Consider the following 19,643-nt stretch of genomic DNA (forward strand, 5'->3'; position numbering starts at 1 on the left):
TGTTATTATAAACTGCAACTTTTGCAAGGCTTGGCCCCATCGCATCCTCACGGAAGATGATTTGAAGTACAATTGTCATTTTATATTTATATATACTTTTTTAATGTCTAGGAATGTGTCAGGAGGAGGTGAATTACTATCTTTTTAGAAGCAGGCTAGATCTAATCTAAAGATGAGCAAATCTTTGGAGTTTTCACTTGAATTGGGTTGTTGAACTTGTTTCAGATATAATGCCAGTTTAGATCCAGCTCTACACTCTCTGGGCCCGGTGCAGAATGCTGGCCCATAGAGTGGGAGGAGTTAACCGATGACAATCGCTGGGGTAGGTGCAGAACTCTTGGCCCAGCGAGGGTACAGAGTTAAAGGACTTATCCAGGATGAGAGAAACATACCATCGTCCCTTTTTGGTAAAAACAGTGCACAATAAAGCAGAGCACATTTCTGCTTATCTCATAGAGGAGTGGCAGCTTCTGTCAAAGTGACACTGCTCTTCTATGGGGTGCAATTTGAATGCTTACCTTCTTCCTGCTACGGTCTGTGGCAGGCCTGGGCCAACATGTTCCTCTGTAGCCTCTAGTGAACATTAAAGGGGTTATCCAGAAAAAAACTTTTTTATATATATCAACTGGCTCCAGAAAGTTAAACAGATTTGTAAATTACTCCTATTAAAAAATCTTAATCCTTTCAGTACTTATGAGCTTCTGAAGTTAAAGGAGTAGTCCAGTGGTGACCCAGTGGTGAACAACTTATCCCCTATCCTAAGGATAGGGGATAAGTTTGAGATTGCGGGGGTCCGACCACTGGGGCCCCCTGCGATCTCCTGTACGGAGCCCTGACAGCCCACGGGAAGGGGGCATGTCGACCTACGCACGAAGCATCGGCCGACACGCCCCCTCAATACAACTCTATGGCAGAGCCGAAGCGCTGCCTTCGGCAATCTCCGGCTCTGCCATAGAGATGTATTGAGGGGGCGTGTCGGCCGACGCTTCGTGCGGAGGTCGACACCCGCTATCTGGCCGGAGAGCCTGGCCCCCCGTACAGAGAGATCGCAGGGGGCCCCAGTGGTCGAACCCCCCGCGATCTCAAACTTATCCCCTATCCTTAGGATAGGGGATACATTTTTCACCACTGGACTACCCCTTTACGGTTGTTCTTTTCTGTCTAAGTGCTCTCTGATGACATGTGTCTCAGGAACCGCCCAGTTTAGAAGCAAATCCCCATAGCAAACCTCTTCTAAACTGGGCGGTTCCCGAGACACGTGTCATCAGAGAGCACTTAGACAGAAAAGAACAACCTTAACTTCAGAAGTTCATAAGTACTGAAAGGATTAAGATTTTTTAATAGAAGTAATTTAAAAATCTGTTTAACTTTCTGGAGCCAGTTGATATATTAAAAAAAAAGTATTTCCCTGGATAACCCCTTTAAGAAAGCGACGGCATGTTGCAGAGGAAAACTGTGCAGTACTAAATGGTCACTAGAGGCTGCAGAAGAAAATATCAGCCCAGGCCCACCACAGACAGACGCAGAGAGAAGGTGAGGCAAACTCAGTTATACTGCGGGCTATGTTAGCGATGGTGGGAGTAACTGCTAGAATTTTACAAAATAACAAATTCAGAGGAAGAACCAAAGGGGGTTTTATCAGCAAACGAATGCAAAAATATAATAAGTGACTGTAATCCACAAAAAAACCATGAATGAACATTATACATTTCCAATATCTTCCTGTCATCTAAGTAAATTGCAGCAGGACATGTCTGTGTCACACCAATGCATTACAGTAATGATGAGAACACGCCGGCCTTTTGGTCCAGTTTGATGGGACTTCTTTACCAGCTTCAATGTTAGTAAAGTCGGGAAATAATTGTTTCATGATTGTTTCAGTGTTTAAAATGACATTCATATGGAAGTCTGAGGAAAAGACATCATTATCTAAGGCAACCATGGATGAAAAAGATTCTGGAGCAGTGCCTAAGACAATGTTTTCCATTTCCATCAGCTAAACATCAAGTCTTATAGATTCCTGTGAAAGAATGTTGTCACATAGCAGTATAAGAGATTCTTACCGTATATAATCCATGGCTGTGTACTGGAGTTCTCCTGGATTACTGGCTTGATCACTGTAATGTAGCACCTTGTCACTAGTCTGGTATTGTATTAGGGGTTGTCCCATCAAAGACTGTCAAAATCCAGTCCCGAGAGAAACTAAATGCAGCCACAAGAGCATTCCCAGCAAACAGCTGAATCTGGTCAGACAGGAAATGCTATGTTTCAAATCCACATTCATTTATTCATTTACAAATCATTATCCATTTATTTACCCATAGTAAATCCACAAAAACTGCACAGAAGTCCACATCATTTAGTTTAGATTTGCAGCCGTAGATTTACAGGTGTTTCTGCTGCAGATTTTCTGCTGCAGAAATTCCACAGTGAACCTTACAGGACTTACAGGGCAATCCCTTAAAGGGGTACTCCGGTGGACAAAAAATGTTTTCAAAATAACTGGTGCCAGAGTTATACAGATTTGTAAATTACTACTATTCAAAAATCTTAATTCTTCCAGTACTTATCAGCTGCTGTATGCTCCAGTGGAAGTTGTGTAGTTCTATCCAGTCTAACCACAGTGCTCTCTGCTGTCACCTCTGTTCATGTCAGGAACAGGAAAGGTTTTCTATTGGGATTTGCTCCTGCTCGGGGCAGTTCCCTGACACTGACAGATTTGGCAGCAGAGAGAACTGTGGTCAGACTGAAAAGAACTACACAACTTCCTGTGGAGCATACAGCAGCTTATAAGTACTGGAAGGATTATTTGTAAATAAAAGCAATTTACAAATCTGTATAACTTTGTCCACCGGAGTACCCCTTAACCCATTTTTGCCTTAAGGACTCAGACAATTTAATTTTTACGTTTTCGTTTTTCCTCCTCGCCTTCTAAAAATCATAACTCTTTAATATTTTCATCCACAGACTAGTATGAGGGCTTGTTTTTTGCGCGACCAGTTGTCCTTTGTAATGACATCACTAAATATATCATAAAATGTATGGCGCAACCAAAAAACACTATTTTTGTGGGGAAATTAAAAAGAAAAACGCAATTTTGCTAATTTTGGAAGGTTTCATTTTCACGCCGTACAATTTACGGTAAAAATGACATGTGTTCTTTATTCTGAGGGTCAATACGATTAAAATGATACCTATTATTACATACTTTTATATTATTGTTGTGCTTAAAAAAAATCACAAACTTTTTAACCAAATTAGTATGTTTATAATCCCTTTATTTTGATTACCTATAACTTTTTTATTTTTCCGTATAAGTGGCGATATGAGGGCTCATTTTTTGCGCCATGATCTGTATTTTTTTTATACCACATTTGCATATAAAAAACTTTTAATACATTTTTTATAATATTAAATTTTGGACTTTTTTTTTTTTTACGTTCACGCCGTTCACCGTACGGGATCATTAACATTTTATTTTAATAGTTCGGACATTTACACACGCGGCGACACCAAATATGTCTATTAAATTTATTTTTTACGCTTTTTGGGGGTAAAATAGGAAAAAACAGACGTTTTACTTTTTTATTGGGGGAGGGGATTTTTCACTTTTTTTTTACTTTAACTTTTACATTTTTTTAAATTTTTTTTTACACTTGAATAGTCCCCATAGGGGACTATTCATAGCAATACCATGATTGCTAATACTGATCTGTTCTATATATAGGACATAGAACAGATCAGTGTTATCGGTCATCTTCTGCTCTGGTCTGCTCGATCTCAGACCAGAGCAGAAGACGCCAGGAGCCGGACAGAGGCAGTTGAGGGGACCTCCGTGCGGTGTTCTGAATGATCGAATCCCCGCAGCAGCGCTGCGGGCGATCCGATCATTCATTGAAATCGCGTACTGCCGCAGATGCCGGGATCTGTATTGATCCCGACATCTGAGGGGTTAATGGCGGACGCCCGCGATATCGCGGCCGTCGGCCATTGCCGGCGGGTCCCTGGTTGCTATCAGCAGCCGGGATCAGCCGCGCATGACACGGGCATCGCTCCGATGCCCGCGGTTATGCACATGACGTAAATGTACGTCCTGGTGCGTTAAGTACCACCGCACCAGGACGTACATTTACGTCCTGCGCCCTTAAGGGGTTAAAGGAGTAATCCATTGGAAAACTTTTTTTTTTTTTTTAATCAACTGATGCCAGAAAGTTAAACAGATTTGTAAATTACTTTTATTACAAAATCTTAATCCTTCCAGTAATTATTAGCATCTGTATACTATTTTGCATTATTAGCCACACTGTCCCAGCAGATAACTTTTTTTTAAATACCAATAAATGCATGTGTTTTCTTTCTATATTAACTGTTTTATTTATTGTAAAATAACAGTATTTTTATACTATACTATCTGTTTTTAAAAACAAAAACTTTAAACCTAAAATAACATAACAATCACTAAAATACAAACATATATCAAAAGACAAACAATTGTTATCTATTGAACAAAGAAGGCCCGATATTTACAAAACTGGACAGTTTAACCACTTATATTCTGGTCAGATTGATTCCTACATTTTCCAATTAAAGTTGGGTTTTAGTTATTAAATTTCATGGATTTTGGCACAAAACCTTTGACACGGCCACCTTGTAGGTTCCAGAATACAAATTGAATGGTTTACTGAATTGCAAAAGAATTGTGGATCATGACATGGAAAAATGTGGGGCAAGGATTGTGTACCAACATTGAGGTGCGTAAACCAACGAAAAAAATGTTGGTTTCCCAGTAATAATTTCCCGCCAATGTCTTCATTTTCAGAACACTGCCTCGGCACCATTACCATCTGTGCATGTCATCTATACGACTGAACAGGGAGTTGTTACCACTTAGAGCATGGTCAGCCCTGGTAGATATAAAAAATAAGCCGATGGTGGACAACACAATGGGGGGTATTTATCAAAGGATTTATGTGTTTTTTTCATGTAACTTTAACGCAATACTTTGACGCAGTGTCTTTTTGTGCCAAAGTTTGGCGCATCTTCTCCACTGTCATTTTTACAACTTTCTCAAAATCACACGGTCCTGTGTGTGATTTTAACTTTAGTCTGTAATTCATCATTTGCGCCAATCGATCTTTGGCGCAATTTTGGCGCAAATCCCGTTTTTTTGGGCGCAAATCCCCGTCAAGAAATTTTGCACATATAAAACACACTTAGCAATGTCAGAAAATGTAAAGGGGTCAAAATACATTAAAACATTTTTTTGTGAAAGCAGCAACGCCTCGAGGGCTGCTCAATACTATCCTGCGACATAGTTGTCTATGAGGGACCTTCACCCTCCGTTGAGCCAGCAATGGACATGGCCACACAGGTTCAGGAAAGATAAGCAGTGGTCTCCAACCTGCGGACCTCCAGATGTTGCAAAACTACAACTCCCAGCATGCCCGGACAGCCAACGGCTGTCCGGGCATGCTGGGAATTGTAGTTTTGCAACATCTGGAGGTCCACAGGTTGAAGACCACTGCACTAAAGTAAAAAAAAAAAATACCCAAGTTGAAAATAAAATCCATTTCACATGGTGGCTATAAACCCCACAAAAGAAAATAACTCATGGCGCTTGCTGATATACTGCAGGAGGGACTCCGAAATGGCTGCTCTACAGGGTAAAATACACCGTCCTCTGTGGGGGTAAGTTCTGTGTAAAAGGCGCTGTGAACGGCTGATTTCAACATTTGAGCCAAAATTACTAACAACTTGCACCAAATGATAAATTTGGTGCATGTCCACGAAAACCAAAGTGAAAAAAAAAAGGCTAAAAAGAAACTGTCAACAGGCAAAATTGATAAATACCCCCCAATGGGCTAAAATGGACATGGTTCTGATCAACCAAACTGACTTCGAGTCATCAGACCCATGGTTGAGCTGTGTCTTGCGTTCGTAATAGGGATTTGCCTACATTACATTAGTGAGAACCCAGCCTTATTCCTGGTGCTTATCTTTAAACCAGAATACAAGTACTGCAAGGCAACATTGGTTTCCACTAAGCAATCATTCTACCTGAGTTCAATTGCACTACCCATTCACCCAGGATAGGACCACGAGCAAATAAACCCCCTTAAAGGGGTACTCCGGTGAAAACCTTTTTTCTTTTAAATCAACTGGTGGCAGAAAGTTAAACATATTTGTAAATTACTTCTATTAAAAAATGTTTAATCCTTCCTATACTTATTAGCTGCTGAATACTACTGAGGAAATTCTTTTCTTTTTGGAATGCTCTCTGATGACATCACAACCACAGTTCTCTCTGCTGACATTATTATAATAATAATAATAATGCTTTACTTATTGTGTTCCTTAGCGGGATTTGAACCCAAGTCCCCAGCAAGGCAAGGCAGCAGTGCTACCCACTGAGCCACCATGCTTCCCTTAGCATAAATCTGCTATGCATGGCTGCTAAAATGGACAGAGATGTCAGCAGAGAGCACTGTGCTCGTGATGTCATCAGTGTTCCAAAAAGAAAGGAATTTCCTCTGTAGCATTCAGCAGCTAATAAGTGCTGGAAGGATTAAGATTTTTTAATAGAAGTAATTTACAAATATGTTTAACTTTCTGGCACCAGTTGATGTAAAAGAAAAAATGTTTTCACCGGAGTACCCCTTTAAAGTTACACATTGTATGAATACATTATATATATCCCCCATTTTGACATAACAATATCACACTTAAAGGTCTATTGTAAAGAAACTCTGTATTACATATGACAATAAATTGTATTCTATTTTCAGTGGAAATACGTGACGCCATCCACATTACAATTTTCCGTCAGGTTCCACTTGGATAATGACCTGTCTCAATAGGATTCTAAGTCAAACATACTTATTCTTTCAAGATTTTGGCATCCATCTTTAGGCAAATTTTACTGCACCCTAAAGGAAAAATGAGAACTGTACATTCTAAGAAAAAAAAAAAAGACAAATTTCTAAAAAATATTCATTTTTCATACTTGTATGTGTCTGTTGTGTAAGTTTTCCTTGGTGGCAGAGAACAAAATGCTCTTCTGTGAAAACGGTTCTCCTTTAGCAGACACAGTGTCTGTACAGGGAGTTCCTGTCCCTGGCCCAAACCCACAGGCCCTCGACACTGAAGGACGAGATTGACCACCTCACACTCTCGCCTTTGCTTCCAGTGCTGTTTTGCTGCTCTCTTTGGAGAAATGTGCACAAAGGGACAAGAAACTGACTAAGTGTGTGTAGAGTTTTGGAATATAGCTGCTGTGGAGAAGTGTGACTCCAGCCAAATTCCACCCTTGATTCAAAGTCAGGTTGATATTGTGGTTATTATATATGAAACCTGCACTGTGACTGGCAATCCTGTTTCTGGACGTATGCCATGGCATGTAAGAATGCTGGGTTGTTTATGAGAGCTATACATTTAGCTGAGGACATACTTACAGATTGCTGAAATCACACTCGGTCAACCACAAGCTTGCCAGCCTTTGATAAACTGTGTTTACAATGTGTTTATACAACATATTCCATATAGTTAAACTAAATAGTGAACATGAGTCCTTGTGTTGTCCTTTTTTTTCCAGTTGCTTCTTAAAGGGGTACTCTCGTCATTTAATGTTATGGAACATTACTGGGGTATGCTATAACATTATCAATGGAAAGGGTATGCCCCTTGGGACCACTTCTAGACGTAATCTAGGGAACAAAGAGTTGAAGGTCACTTTAGTATTTCTATTGCACAGTAGCTAGAATGTCTAAATGGATGCGGTCACACTGTGCTACCTAACCAGTTTGACTTAGGGCATAACTCAGGAGCAGTCCTTAAATACCGTCAAGATTTTCACTCTTTATCTCCTGCTAGAGTGTATCTGGTCACTACCGTAGTTCCAGTATGGTCAATACCAACGCCATGCACTGGAGACAAAGACAGAGGTAAGGCCGATGCCGGTGTTTTCGGTGGGAAGGCAGCTGGGTAGGAGAGTTCAGTCCAGGCAGAAAAGGCATGGCAGGTTGCACAAGCTCAGTCCAGGTACTGGCAAGAAGGTTGTGGCAGGCAGCATAGGTTCAGTTGCGTCTATCCAGGTTAGTGTAGTGCGCAAGGGTCAGGCAAAAGCAACATCAGGTAAACAGGCACAGGACAGATACAGGATAGCAGGTCAGGAACAAAACACCTTGGTTATGGCAAAACCAAACTAATACTTAGGCATGGTTTAGTGGCCAAGCAGCCTTAATAGGCAATATCAGGCAGGAATAGGTAGAAACACTTTAAAGATGTGCACACTAGCCCTTTAAGTTGCAGCCAGAGCACACTCGGGCCCCTATGGGACAGAATAGGAGCAGCAGCCGTGAAGTAGTAAGCAGGAGAGTGACTGGATGAGGATGCCCGGACCATACGCCGGGGAGCAGTCATTATGGCCTGGTTCTACCAATGTCACATATGGGGAGGGGGGCTTGCAGAAAGGTAAGATACATTCCACATCCTAAAGCTATAACGAACAAGCAATGTCTCAGAACTCTAATCTAAGATTAGGATTTCTACTAGTTAATAATTTAAAAATAGTTGTTTTACTAACATTAATGGTATATCTCTTCTATTGTGGCTAAGAAGCCTTTTTTGGGGGCTAATTTAACCTCAGTCAGTAAGTAGATTTTTAAAGTACAGAGCTCATCCACAGATCAAGAAGTACTAAGACGCATCATTTCTGGCAGGTAAATAAATGGCCAGGAAGTGAGAAACTAGACCATACATTTTAGAAAAGGGAAAAGAAGATAATAGGCAGAAATATACAATCCATTTTAGGCCTGTCATGATGATTGTACATAACATCCAGCCACAGGAGAGATATTGATACTTCTTTATAACCTAAATCTCTTAGCAGCACAAAGAGGGATTTGCCAACACAAATTTCTAGTAAAAAATCAGTACTAAAAAAAGGACAAATCGAAGCCCAAGATGCTCGAGTATAAGCCGAGTTTTTCAGCACGATTTTTCGTGCTGAAAACGCCCCCCTCGGCTTATACTCGAGTGAACTCTCTGCCTGTCAATCCCTTTCAGTGGTCTTCAACCTGCGGACCTCCAGATGTTGCAAAACTACAACTCCCAGCATGGCTGTCCGGGCATGCTGGGAGTTGTAGTTTTGAAACATCTGGAGGTCCGCAGGTTGAAGACCACTGAGGGATTGACAGGCAGTGATGATGAAGAGGGGGATGATGACTAGGGGGATGATGACAGGGTGATGATGACAGGGTGAAAATGACAGGGTGATGATGATGGGGGTGTTAATGACGGGGGTATGGATGATGACAGGGGGGGGATGATGTATTTCCCACCCTAAGTTTATAGTCGAGTCAATACATTTTCCTGGGTTTTTGGGGTGAAATTAGGGGCCTCAGCTTATATTCGGGTCGGCTTATACTCGAGTATATACAGTAGTAGCCCCTCTGCTTGATCACAGCAAAGCTATGAAACAGCTGTTACCCAACGGGCTCTCCCGAGCTCCCCTGTCTTTCCCCCAGTGCCTGCACTTGTTTTTAAAAATAGATGTGCAATACAGTTATACAGATTTTATGTATCAACAGGTGAATGTGAGTAAATGTTTTCCCTTGGACTCATGTCTGTACTTCAAATAGTTGTGCACCCTGGATTTTCCTGCTTCACCTCTGCTGTGTCTATATAGCCGCTTTTGATGTGGACTTTGCTCAGGTCCTAGTGCCATCTCTGTTCGCTCTGTCTTGTAAAGGTGCCAAAACCTTGCTTGGGTCAGATCCCCCACAATCACATTTCTATTGGTGAAAAGGGAAGAAGGCGAAATGATAAACCATGCATAGGCAAGATGACTTTCCATATGTCCTATTAGGGTACATGGAGGTCATGGAGAGAAGAATGGCTAAATAAGAGCAGCTGATGCTCTAATAGACTGTGGATGGCTGACGTATGGTCTATACTCTATTTCATGGGTGCCACGAATGACTACATTTTCTATTAGTGGTCACCGTAGGTAAAATGTGTGGATGGCTTCTATTTCCCCTGAAACAACTGATCACATGGGTTTCCAGAAAATTGCTGAATGGTTATTGGCAATCATCTACCCTCAGGACACTGTCTTTTATAAATGGGCTGTCTTGCAGGTCTAAACTATGAAGTGTATAGTAAATATAGGTACTGTGCATATTAGTGTGTTGAAAAGATCTAAGTCCATCAAGTTCAGCTTTTTTATTCTTCCAAATCCTAGGTGATCCAGAAGAAGGCAAAAACATGACTAGGGGATATACTAGCTGCTTACCTTTAGACCACCAACACCCCTCAAATAACGACTGACACCAATTAGTGGTACAAAAGGCCACAGCGGCCCATATTTATTAAACCTTTTACAATTTAAACATTGTTTAACAACGAACAGTATGAACATCATACAACCAATAATCCCTAACCCCAAATTATGACAGTTCTTAACCCAGTAATGCGGAAGAAGAATCTGGAGGCATCATCCCCTTTTAGACCTCAACTAAACCTGTGTATTAGGCCTCCTACATTTGCACCTGGCCGTAATCACCCAAACCCCGGGACATTGTTTCAGAGGCCCTTGGGCACATGCCCACAGATAATTATCCACCAGGCTGAGTACCGTCCCCAGCCACTCACTAAAACACATTTTAACCAGCATAAATTGCCACTCCTGCCTCCAAATCCTTCTCCCGCTACCGCTGCTATGACACCAACAAAACATTTAGGGCGGGAGGGTGTGAACTTGCCTGGCTACGTGCCACTGACCCTTTCCCGCTAACCCCCTCCTCCTTATATCACCTCCTGATTCTTCCCCTTGTCCCTTCCTTGACCCCACGTCCAGCCCCAGTCTCCCCCTGTCATGAGCCCCTCCGCACCGATTTTCTACACTACAGGGCTTTCTTTCTTTAAATGCCAGTTTTCAAATTTTTAAATGAAGTGGAAAAAAATCCTCCCAGATCATGCCTAGTAATTGGATAGAAATATTTTACATTAATACCAATAGCCCTGTGTATTTTATTTTAGGGGTTGTCTGAGGATCAGCCGTCCTACCTGTTCTGCTCCCCAGCTCTCCAATTCTGATCCCTGGCCCTCTTGGAAGTACACTGTTCTGAGATGGGAAGGGGCGGGTGCTTGTCCCAATCATTGCATGCAGGCGAAACCTCCCACCCTTACATCTTCTAACAATATACTTCTAAGACTACCGGAAAGTGGAAGTGGAGCGCCAGAGAGCAGAATAGGTAAGGAAACTGACAGTGGTTTTACCAGCTCTAAACCCAATACACAGGGTTACAATGAGGATTACAAAGAGTTATCTTACCTGGATTGACTGTTCGCGTCTAAAGATACCTGTTGCTCCATTGCTTATATGTAAATGCAGTGGTCCTTCAACATACGATGGTAATCCGTCCCAAATGGACCATCGTTTGTTGAAACCATCGTATGTTGAGGGATCCGTGCAATGTAAAGTATAGGACAGTGGTCTACAACCTGCGGACCTCCAGATGTTGCAAAACTACAACACCCAGCATGGTGTTGACCACTGGTATTGGAGGTTATACTCACGTGTCCCCGCCGCTCCGGGCCGTCACCGCTGCCCTGGATGTCGCCCTCCATCGCTGTCGCCGCGTCCCCGACGCTCCGGCAAGGCCTCTGCTTCCCCGGCATCCACGCTCTCCATCGCCGCCATTACGCACGCCGTTCCTATTGGATGACAGGACGGCGTGCGCAGCGACGTGATAACGACGATGGAGAGCGCCGACGAAGCAGGGGATCCTGAAGAGGACGCGCTGGAGCCCCGAGGACAGGTAACTGATCGTCAGCTGACCAAATGGGGCACCGTAAACGGCTATGCGGCGGCAGCTGAAGCAGTCTGCACTGCCGGATAGCCGTTTATGCGATGGCCCCGACATACAAAAGCATCGTATGTTGATGCTGCCTTCAACATGCGATGGCCTCTGAGAGGCCATCGTATGTTGAAATGATCATATGTCGGGGCCATTGTAGGTCGGGGGGTCACTGTAGCCGGCTTTGCGCAATAGAGGTGGGACCTGGCATGCTGTGTATGTCAAGTCCATCCTCCATGGCACAAAGTTAACCATTTCCTGATACAACAGGATCTCCAGAGCTGGACAGTGGATCCAGATAAGTGATATCTCCATGTAATTCGGCTGTATTGGGTTTATTGCGGGAGAACTCACTGTCAGTTTCCCTTTGAATAGATTAAAGGTCAAATCAATATGATGAATACAGCACATATTGGTTATGACATCATGGCAGGATTTATAGGAGTGAAGTAAACCCTTGTAGCATTTTTTCTATCTATTATAGTCTATTAAGTAATAAAAATGATAATAATAATATAATTATAAAAAGTCCTTAATTTTTATATTGCTAACATATTCTACAGCGTCGTACAGAGCTTGTCATCACTCAAATTGGATGACCTTACATTGGAAACAGAGTACACAGAGGAAACTCACATAAACACTCGGAGAACATACAAATATGTGGGATTTAAACCCTGTATTACAAGTCAACAGTGCTGAAGTGAGCCACCATGCTGCCCACATATTGCATGTAACTTGCATCAATCTTATTAACATATCACAGAACATATCATTGCAGCTTGTAATAGCAATGGCTGTAAAATAAACAGAAGAGACGTTACTCTCTGGAATGCCGGGTTGACATGTCGGACTGTCACATGATTATCACAACTTGGCAACCATCTGTCCGCTTTCACACAAATTTTTGCTGCATTTTTCCATGGTCAGATGTTTGTCGAGAGTCTGTACCAAAATATTAAAAATATGTCCACATACACAACGTATTGGTTTGTGGTGTTTTACGAGTGTTTTTAGGCCCAGTGTCATTTTAATCCAAACACAGCATGGAGAAACTACAGTAAGGCTGGGTTCACATCACGTATTGTCCCATACGGGACCGCATACTGCAGGGGCAGCTGAAAACTTGCGCTCCCGTATGCCTTCGTATGCGGTCCCATATGTAATTCCTTTCAATGAGCTGACCGGAGTGAAACGCTGACTCTGGTCGGCTCATTTTTGCCCCGTATGCGGTTTTCCCACCGCACCTAAAATCGTGGTCGACTACGACTTTAGGTCCGGTGGAAAACCGCATACGGGGCAAAAATGAGCCGACCAGAGTCAGCGTTTCACTCCGGTCAGCTCATTGAAATGAATTACATACGAGACCGCAGACGGAAGCGCAATTTTCAGCTCCCCCCGCCGTATGCGGTCCCGTATGTGACAAAACGTGATGTGAACCCAGCCTAATCTGACTTTTTCTCATTTTTATATTGAGCTGCCAACTTGTGGCATGAGTATGTCACCTTCAAGCCAATTGAAAAGTGTATGCAGCAAAATACCCCAAACACCATCAATGAGGCTAGGTTGAGACTATGGAATTTCTGCCTGCAATTCCACTTTGAAATTGCAGGCAGACATTCTGCTTGCTAAAATGTACAAGCTAGTGAATGGGTTTTCCGTTCACCAATTTGCACTTTGGAATTTTTGAAGCAGAATTTGAGAATGGAAAATCAGCTTTAAAATATCCGTCATAAGAATGGTGGTGCTCACTCTTCAGGCTGATATACTCGCGGAACACATTGCAATCCATTGGGAACTGCAATGTCCGCATGGTCCCAGCACCCATTCAGTTGGCACTGGCCGCAATCGGAATCTCTAGATGGAAATTTTCCGTCTGGAGATTCCGCAGGGTGAACCTAGCCTAAGAGAGGACTATCAAATAATCTGGATTACTGAAAAATCAGGTAACAAAACATATATAAAGCTATTATTGTGTGCTGGACTAAAGGCATTTCAGCATTCTAAAACATTAGTGAATTGCATAGACAGAATTTTCTAAAGATATGTTATTTTTAGATATGGGTGGTAGCTTTATATTAATAACACACAAGGCTGCAGGGACTATAAGCAGACACTGGGGGATTTACAAAATCGCAGTCTGAAGTCTATTGGAAGAATCCACAGAATCTGACATTTCTAGCTAGAAGGAGTGATTATATTATATTACAGAATTGTGACTTATGTTATTCCCTTCTACTGTGTATTCTTTAAACTGCTGAGTGCTGAGACCCGCCAACTCCTTAACCCCTTAAGGACTCAGGGTTTTTCCGTTTTTGCACTTTCGTTTTTTCCTCCTTACCTTTTAAAAATCATAACCCTTTCAATTTTCCACCTAAAAAAATCCATATTATGGCTTATTTTTTGCGTCACCAATTCTACTTTGCAGTCGTCAGTCATTTTACCCAAAAATTCACGACGAAATGGAAAAAAAAATCATTGTGCGACAAAATCGAAGAAAAAACGCCATTTTGTAACTTTTGGGGGCTTCCGTTTCTACGCAGTGCATATTTCGGTAAAAATGACACCTTATCATTATTCTGTAGGTCCATACGGTTAAAATGATACCCTACCTATATAGGTTTGATTTTGTCGCACTTCTGGAAAAAATCATAACTACATGCAGGAAAATTTATACGTTTAAAAATGTCATCTTCTGACCCCTATAACTTTTTTATTTTTCCACGTACAGGGCGGTATGAGGACTCATATTTTGCACTGTGATCTGAAGTTTTTATCGGTATGATTTTTGTTTTGATCGGACTTTTTGATCACTTTTTATTCATTTTATAATGGTATAAAAAGTGACCAAAATACGCTTTTTTGGACTATGGAATTTTTTTGCGCATACGCCATTGACTGTGTGGTTTAATTAACAATATATTTTTATAGTTAGGACATTTACACACGCGGCGATACGACATATGTTTATTTTTATTTTTATTTACACTGTTTTATTTTTCAAACTTTTATTAGGGAAGGGGTTAAATGACCTTTATTAACACTTTTTTTTACTTTTTTTTTGCAGTGTTATAGGTCCCATAGGGACCTATAACACTGCACACACTGATCTCTTGCACAGATCACTGGCGTGTATTAACACGCCTGTGATCAGCGTTATCAGCGCTTGACTGCTCCTGCCTGGATCTCAGTCATTCGTCGATCGGACACCGAGGAGGCAGGTAAGGGCCCTCCCGGTGTCCTGCAAGCTGTTCGGGTCGCCGTGATTTCACCGCGGCAGTCCCGAACAGCCCAACTGACTAGCCGGGATACTTTCACTTTCGCTTTAGAAGCGGCGGTCAGCTTTGACCGCCGCTTCTAAAGGGTTAATACCGCACATCGCCGCGATCGGCAATGTGTGGTATTAGCCACGGGTCCCGGCCGTTGATGAGCGCCCGGACCGACGCGATGTGATGCGGGGTCGCAGCGCGACCCCGCTTCATATCGCGGGAGCCGGCGCAGGACGTAAATATATGTCCTGCGTCGTTAAAGGGTTAAAGGGGTTGTGCGCTGCCCTGCAGTTCGGAGCTCCACTCACAGCGTCCGGAAGTTCATTACTCCGAACGCTGTGTGTGGGCTTCCGTGTTCGCAGCCGCCCGGCACCTTTGTGACGTCTCGCCCGCCCCCTCAACGAAAGTCTATGGGACGGGGGCGCGACCGCTGTCACGCCCCCTTCCCATAGACTTTGGTAAAGGGGGCGGGCGTGACGTCACGAGGGGGCGGGCGAGACATCACGAAGGGGCCGGGTGTGACGTCACGCCTGGCGGCTGCGAACATGGAAGCCCGCACACAGCGATCGGAGTAATGAACTTCCGGATGCTGTGAGCGGAGCTCCGAACTTCAGGGCAGCGCACAACCCCTTTAACTACCCATCAGGCCCTTCTTTCCCCCATAATAAGGCAGGCCATGAATCTGGTTTTTAAGTGGTCAAAGGGGTGGTCAAACTGGTTCTGGAAATCTTTTGGCACCAGTTGATTCGAAAAATAAATAAATGTTTTCCACCGAAGTACCTCTTTAAGGTTTTATTGTAAAATAACATATATCGACCATAATGCACATTTGTTCTAGGCAGAGTTTGCGCAGTCAAGCCAGGGATGCCACCGAACTAACCCCACTTTGCCTTCTCCGACCGCCCGTTGTGACTTCAAGAAGGAAACACCAGAACTATAGAAACAACTAGTGTTGGGCGTGAATATTCGCATTTTGAATTTTTATCATGAATATTGCAAATTCGCGAATATTGCGAAAATATATTCGCTTTATATTCGAAATGACAAACATTCACTTTTTTCTGCATATGCACATATTCACATATCCCTTCTTTTCACTTGTGGGCCAATTAGAATGATGCAAATACACTTGTCAGAGGTTATCAACAAAATCCCTAGCAACCAATAGTAAAGTCGCCCACCCCCTCACTTTTTTCTTCCTCAAATACTCGAACATAAGAGGAATATTTGTCTATATATTCCCAAAATTTTGCGAATTTGAATATGGGCAATGCCGCTCATCACTAGAAACAACATGTAAACTAGCAAAAAATGGAGGGAGGGTGGGTCAATGAGGGGGAGAACGAGTAAAGCACGCTGAAACGGTGCCATAAGGTACAGCGTGTGTGTGTGTCCGGGCATGCTGGAAGTTGTCGTTTTGCAACAGCTGGGGGCATACTGTTTGGGAATGATGTCCTAGTCATCTAGTCGCATACGTTAGCCAGCAATTGTGCGTACTACATACCATGACACAGCTTGGGTGACTTGGTGACTACACAGAGATAGCTCTGTGTGATGTATTTGAAGTCACAGCACTCATTTAGATCCCTTCGTTCTTATCAGTACCATTCCTTCTTCTCGCTAATTGACACATACTCAGAAATGTCAGAACATACTCCTAACAGTGCCCTGTCCACGAAATGACAAACATCAGGCGTACTTCAAAGCTGGAAGCGAGCAGATAAAGCCTGCCAGATTGATCAGCATGAACGGTGGAGAAGATGTGTTTGGAGTGAAAGGTGCAAAGTTCTATAACAGCACCTGCTGCATTGAGATGTGACCGAGCCATTTGTCTCTAAAAGGCTTTGAAAAGACAGAGACAAGAATCAATGAGCCTCTTAAGTTCCAGAAACAGCAGGGGGACATAAAAGAACAAAAGATTAACCCCAAGTCTGGGGGCTGCATTTTGTCATCGAATGACATGTCTAGGTGCTATCTCCAAAATTGGCCTATGTGTATACAACACCAGACAAACCGGTACAAGCAGGTGCTGAAAATAGAGAATTACTTGGTACATGTATCTATTTTCTCCACAATGACATAAATGCATGCAAAGTCAAAGTCTCATATACATATTGCATCTGTATTACGATGTAGAATGTAAACACTCATGCTGTTTCAGTACTAGATGTATTAAAAGGCTTACATATCTAGGCTACATTCAGAAGTAGCAGATTTGCAGCAGATTTTCCGGGCCTGGATCGAAATATAACTCCAAAGGACAGTACAGTGTATGTAAATGGTGCTTCCTTAAGGTCAGCCAAAAAAGTAAGGTTTTGTAAGTAAGGCTTGGTCTACATTGGCCCCATTTACTAAGTCTTTTCATAGTTTGTAAGGTTAAAAAAAAAAGAAAAGAGTCCATTAAAAGGGCACTCCACTGGAAAACATTTTCTTTTAAATCAACTGGCTCCAGAAAGTTAAACAGATTTGTAAATTACTATAAAAAAAATCCAATCCTTCCAGTACTTATCAGCTGCTGTATACTACAGAAGTTGTTCTTTTCTTTTTTAATTTCCTTTCTGCCTGACCACAGTGCTTTCTGCTGACACATCTGTCCATTTTGGGAACTGTCCAGAGTAGAAGCAAATCCCCATAGCAAATCTATCCTGCTCTGGACAGTTCCTGATATGGACAGAGGTGTCAGCCGAGAGCACATGTGGTCAGGCAGAAAGGAAAATTAAAAAGAAAAGAAATTCCTGTAAATTATACAGCAGCTTATAAGTGGTGGAAATATTGAGATTTGTTTTAATAGAAGTAATTTACAAATCTGTTCAACTTTCTGGCACCAGTTGAGGAAAAACCCCTATGAGGAGGAAAAATTTCTTCCCGACTCCAATATCACGATCAGAATAAATCCCTTGATCAAGTAAATCCCTTGATAAATCTAGTATCCATAACCTGTGATATTATTATATTTTTCTTGAACTTGTTTATTGAGTCAGACATAAAAACATCATGTGGCAGAGTGTTCCATAGTCTCACTGCTCTTACAGTAAAGAACCTCTGTCTATGATGATTGTGAAACCCTCTTTCCTCTAGATGTAGACAATGCCCCCTTGTCATGGTTACCGGCCTAGCTATAAAAGGATCCCTTTTTATACCCAGGGTGGTAACCATGACAAGGGGGCATTGTCTGAATAGGTTTGGTAGGATTTCTGTATTGCATGTTTCGTGCGCCAGAATTACCACAAAAAAAAATGCAAAAAAACCATACTAACTATCCACTGAAAACAAAGCAAAAAACAAATACATTTACTAATGTTACCATATAATATGCGGTGGATTTGAGTTCTGGAAAAACGATCAGCACAGAGAAGGTGTAAAAACCTAGCAAAATTTAGGGAAAATCATAAAATTAGCAAATAATATGAAATAATATGGGGAAAACCCCACAAAGAATGCTACACTCCCCTCTTTGTAAATGAGGCCCATTGAGTTTGTGTTTTCTCATAAAAAACAGCTCTAGATACACATTTTTAGAGCTAATGCTTTGAAAAGCCACATAATATAAAAGAAATGTAGGAACAGAGTTTCATGTTTTTTTCCCCTAGTGATGTGAATGGAGAGAGCGGCACTTATACACTACCATATGTCAGTCTCTGCCTGGATGTTGCCTCTACCTTACCTGGTGCCAAGGGCCCTCCTATCTGTAGGACCACCTATGAATAGAATGAGGGCTCGTAGAGATCCACCAGGTGAGGTAATAAGTGTTGGCAACATCCAGGCAGAGACCTGCTCAGTTCCTGACATGGAAAGAGGTGGCAGCAGAGAGCAATGTGGTTAGACTAGAAAGAACTACACAAGTTCCTCTGAAGCATACAGCAGCTGATAAGTACTGGAAGGATTAAATCTGTTTACTGAAAGTTATTTAAAAATTGGTATACATTTCTGGCACCAGTTAATTTGCAAACAGTTTTTTTCCTCTGGAACTATGACTGTATTAAGCTCGCCATACAGTTTCAACAACTATCAGCACATCTGAATATCCGTTCTCAATAAGGCGGGGAGGGGTGAGCCAAAGCCAATTTTATCTCTCCCACTCTCCCAGAACCAAACTGTTGGGTGGCAAAAATCCAATGCGACTCTTCCTTCTACTTACATCATCTGTCTGTGGAGAGTCAGGAGGCCACCATACAATGGGAGAGGGGGAGATTAATCAAAACCTGTCCAAAGGAAAAGCTGCTGAGTTGCCCATAGCAACCAATCAGATCACTTCTTTCATTTTTTAGAGGCCTTTTCAAAAATGAAAGAAGCGATCTGATTGGTTGCTATGGGCAACTCAGCAATTTTTCCTCTGGACAGGTTTTGTTAAATCTCCCCCAGAGAATCAGCCGAACCTGGCGAAGTCAGTGGGTTTGGCTGACTAAGGGTACGTTCACACTGCGGAATCTCCACTTGCGTGTGGAGATTCTGTCACGCGGCTGCAACCGGAAATACTTTGCGCTGTCACCATTGACGGTTATGCAGTACTCACGGA

At 42.3% G+C, this 19,643-nt stretch overlaps 1 long non-coding RNA gene across 1 annotated transcript in view; it reads right to left on the bottom strand.

Moving 5' to 3' along the window:
• Nucleotides 1-19,377, bottom strand: part of LOC130274059 (uncharacterized) — an 83,600-nt gene extending 64,223 nt beyond the window's left edge. Inside the window, exons 1-2 of the long non-coding RNA XR_008844226.1 lie at nt 19,266-19,377; nt 2,064-2,243 (exon numbers count right to left, since the gene is read on the bottom strand). This is a non-coding gene — a long non-coding RNA (uncharacterized LOC130274059). The remainder of the gene's footprint in view (nt 1-2,063; nt 2,244-19,265) is intronic.
• Between the last annotated feature and the right edge of the window lie 266 nt (nt 19,378-19,643).

The sequence above is a fragment of the Hyla sarda genome, chromosome 5 (assembly GCF_029499605.1).
Source record: "Hyla sarda isolate aHylSar1 chromosome 5, aHylSar1.hap1, whole genome shotgun sequence".
Lineage (NCBI taxonomy): Eukaryota > Metazoa > Chordata > Amphibia > Anura > Hylidae > Hyla > Hyla sarda.